The following is a 4021-nucleotide window of genomic DNA, read 5'->3' as shown; positions in this document are numbered from 1 at the left end:
TCCTCTGAAATTTCTAGCATCGGTTCCAACCTGACTCTGTACAGAGTCACACTATGTGCTGGTCACACCAAAAAAAAAAACGGTGATAACCATAGTTTGGTAAATAATAACTGGAGGAACAGGTTACTCTGTCCGAATATTAATCAGTTTGATTAATTTCTTTTGGCGAAGCAAAGGTGCTTCTGCGCAAGGCCTTCAGGGATCCTCAAGGTCCCTTTTTCAGAATTTTTTTTTTTTTGCAGCTGCTGGCGTTTCCACGGCAACTGTGTGATTTAAAAAGGATATTTGAACGTCAAGAGAGGGGGGGAAAAAAAGAAAAAAAGCCGCAGGGCTACGTTCTAGCCTGTGAGTTTACTTTAAATGTGGGTCAGTCGTAAGCTTCTATTAAGTCTTTCCCCTGGTGAGCCGGATTCATTTGCATTTTTGCTCGACTCGCGTCTCTCGCGCGTCCATTAGGAGCGCGTCGCACGTTCACGAGACTGTAGATGTGAATTGCAAGTATGAAGAATATGCGCTGGTATTAAATTGAGAGTAAGTGTAGTTTGCTTTCAGTGGTGCTTGACTAAATGAGGCACTTAAATGTGTGACGCCGACAGCCCATTTCTACAATAAATGGATGAAAAGTAGAGGATCAGTCCAGTGGGGCACAACTAAAATATTTTTCCCCAACCTTAACTATTGTAAATTTCAAACGGCCGCACAAATTTGCCTCCAAGTCCACGCTAACGCATGATGGGAAATGCCATTGGCAGACTACCGACGAGCATCAGTGTCACGGTGTTATCTAACTCTTTAGCTCAGAGATATTTGAAAGTTATTTAGCAATATTCATAGGCATATATATATATATATATTCTTTATTCTCCGAAAAGAGCAATTGTGACTGCAGTTATTACTTACGGAGGAACTGAGACTGTCTCCATCTACAATATAGCTTTTTGTGTCTAACATACTGCCCCCATGTGGCCAAGCCATGCACACCAGAAGAAGCACCACAATGTCCGGTCAAATTAAAGCAAAAAAAAAAAAAAGTCAAAAACGCTTTGTCCTAACATTGTATTTAAGTGTGCCAGTAATGTATGTTTTTTACAGACTGCTATTTTTCTCATTAAAAAAAATAAATAAAGTTTAGGTTTCAGCACCAGCTGGAGTATTGGGTGTGACCCTTTTAGAGGTGCACCTGTGTCTTGTTAAGCAACCAAGCTGGCGCTTGTTTCAGGACTCGTTTTGTGGATTTTCGGTGACAATTTTCCTTGCTAGTTGCAAGCGCCTGCTGTTCTTCTTTGATTTTTTTTTTTTTTTTTGTCGCCAGCAATTTATGTGACTACTTTGTCAGTCCCTCACTTTTCAAGACATAGTTTTTTTTCTTGTCATTTATCCGAGTCTGCATTTTTGCGATCGACACTCCACCCGGTCTGTGTTTGGACCCTGTCAGTATTTAAAACATTTTTTAGATTTAGTATTTTATATTTTAGTCCTGTAAAATATATGGTCTTAGGTGGTAGATTCAATGTCTGTTTTGTTTGACCTCATGACTGTAACATGACCGCAGCTTCTATGTTACAGATTTTCATTAACGATCGACAAATGCCCAGTCGACTACGTTGAAGTTTTCTAGAACCGTGATTCCCAATCAACGTGCCGTAAAAGATCATCGCGTGTGTCTAAATGGGCCCACATTTCATACAGAGTAAGTACAATGAAACGAGATCGTGATTTTTGTTTGTTTTCCCAGTGCACTTGTGATGTCATTTTTCTTTGGTGTGATTTGAGCTTTATTTGAAAGTAAAATGTTTGCTTTGGCTTCATGAAAGCTGACAAAGACTGCTCTCAGATTTTCATTAACGATCGACAAATGCCCAGTCGACGATGTTGGAGTTTTCTAGAACCGTGATTCCCAATCACCGTGCCGTAAAAGATCATCGCGTGTGTCTAAATGGGCCCACATTTCATACAGAGTAAGTACATTGAAACGAGATCGTGATTTTTGTTTTTTTTCCCCCAGTGCACTTTTGATGTCATTTTTCTTTGGTGTGATTTGAGCTTTATTTGAAAGTAAAACGTTTGCTTTGGCTTCATGAAAGCTGACAGACTGCTCTAGAAGCAATACGGTCAGGTGGGTGAGTTAAGTCCCTCTGCCGAGCGCAGCCTTTGTAGCCCGTGGACGTTTCTCCATGTAGCCTGTTTACCCACAGATAACACCAACCCCCAAAGCCCCCGACACGTCTGGTAATGAATACGTGTCTGTTGCTCTAAACGGGCTCTCCAGAGGCACAGTTGTGATGAACGAGCGCTTTGCGTCTGCGTTTTTAGAGCCTCGCGCCGCAGCTAAAATTCCTCCCCGGTGATTATTGAGCAGGGAAGAACGAGGATGATGACCTCAGCAACTAACCCAGACAAAATAAAACAGGGGCAGACCACACGGAGCTGGATGCGACGCAGCTATTCACGGATTGAGGGATTTCATTTCAGGCACCAAAGAGTCGCGCTAATCTTATTTTTACAGGAGTTTGTGCATCTGGCTTTCACTTTCCGAATGCCAGGCAGTAAACAAAAGAAATAGCTAATTAACTTGACTGAAGACCCACGTGTTAGTCTGCATATTAATGCGCTTCAAGGTTAACTCAACGCAAAACGGATATAAAAACAAAAATCAGCCGGAGTCTGCATTGAGGTTGAAAAAAAAAAGCTTCATACCTGCCAAACCAACTCGGAAGGAAACAAAAGCTTTTATTTCTGTTTTTAGGCTGTGTTCACATTTGTTCTGTCCTCGACACTGAAGAGGACAGAAAAAAAATCCTTGTGAGGATAAAGCGGACTAGAAAATGGATGGATGGATATTTATAATGAAGTAAAAAAATTGCGAAATGACAAATTTGACGTTTGTCTGATGCAGAAGCTTCTCTTAATGCAATTGATAGGGCCAAGGTGGGGCGCGACATTCCCGTGCCCCAAGATGGATGACATAAGGTCTCATCCACTCCTATGACATGAGAAACATAAAAAAAAAAATAAAAAAAAAGCATCATAGTCATCAGAGATGATGATCATTAAATTGTTTGCCACAAATTTTCTCTGACCAACCAATGAGCCAATCGGGGGGGCAATTTTGAAATCTCATTACTGAAGAAGCAGCCTCGTTGCTAATCCAAGTTGAAGTCACACAGCGCAGCGAAGCCCGTTGGACCCGTTTTTGCGCACACCTGCGGATGCTAATGTTCAGCTGGTTCACACTTGACCAAACGAACCACGCGCATCCGAGCAACCAAATCAAACCTGACAAGTGTGAACATGGCCCTGACATGTTAAAGGCAAAGCAAATTCAGCCATGTTTCAAAATGACTGAATCGGGCACTGCCTCGACAGTATGTCATCGTACCGTATTACTAAAAAGCATTTTTCTCACTGTGCTCTCATGATACACGGAGCCCGGAAAGCACATAATGGACCCGTGAGTGGTTTAACCCAGGCTGTTTTGGGTCGCAAGCACAGTCCTCCTCCACCCATCCAACTGTGGTTTTAGCACATCCTCTCTGCTCATAATGATGCTTTTTTCATCAGTGCTCCACTTAAAAGTGTGGTGACACCTCCGGTAATATGTATTAATATCGAAGAAAGCCTAGAATTATTATGTTTCATTCCCCCCCATCCACCCACCCCCAAAAACCTCTTTTCGCAATTATAGTAGCTCTTCGAAGCTGTACTATAGACCAGGGGTCCCCAACCTTTTTTGCCCCACGGACCGGTTTATGTCAGACAATATTTTCAGGGACCGGCATTTAAGGTGTGGCGGAAATAATACAACAAAATAATATGGTATGAGCTGCATGAAAACTGTGGTGTTTTCGAAATATAATAATAATAAACACAAGGAGCGTCTAATCTGGCCGCAACACTCTGATCGCTATGGTAATGTTTAATGCCTTCAAAATACGATACAATGCAAATTCAAAGTGCATGAAAATGATGACTCACCACAGCCCCGAGCTTGATTTTCTGCAACCAGACGGTCCCATCTCGG

The 4021-nt window shown here is 42.0% G+C and overlaps 1 long non-coding RNA gene across 1 annotated transcript in view; it reads left to right on the top strand.

Annotated features, from left to right (window-relative positions):
• The first annotated feature begins 1840 nt into the window (after window positions 1–1840).
• LOC109527571 (uncharacterized) overlaps window positions 1841–4021 on the top strand; it is a 9248-nt gene continuing 7067 nt past the window's right edge. Inside the window, exon 1 of the long non-coding RNA XR_002170543.1 lies at window positions 1841–1958. This is a non-coding gene — a long non-coding RNA (uncharacterized LOC109527571). The remainder of the gene's footprint in view (window positions 1959–4021) is intronic.

Source organism: Hippocampus comes, unplaced genomic scaffold (assembly GCF_001891065.2).
Source record: "Hippocampus comes isolate QL1 unplaced genomic scaffold, H_comes_QL1_v1.1 scaffold397, whole genome shotgun sequence".
NCBI lineage: Eukaryota > Metazoa > Chordata > Actinopteri > Syngnathiformes > Syngnathidae > Hippocampus > Hippocampus comes.
Note: the sequence above shows the minus strand (reverse complement) of the source record. Positions and strands in the feature narration are given on the sequence as shown.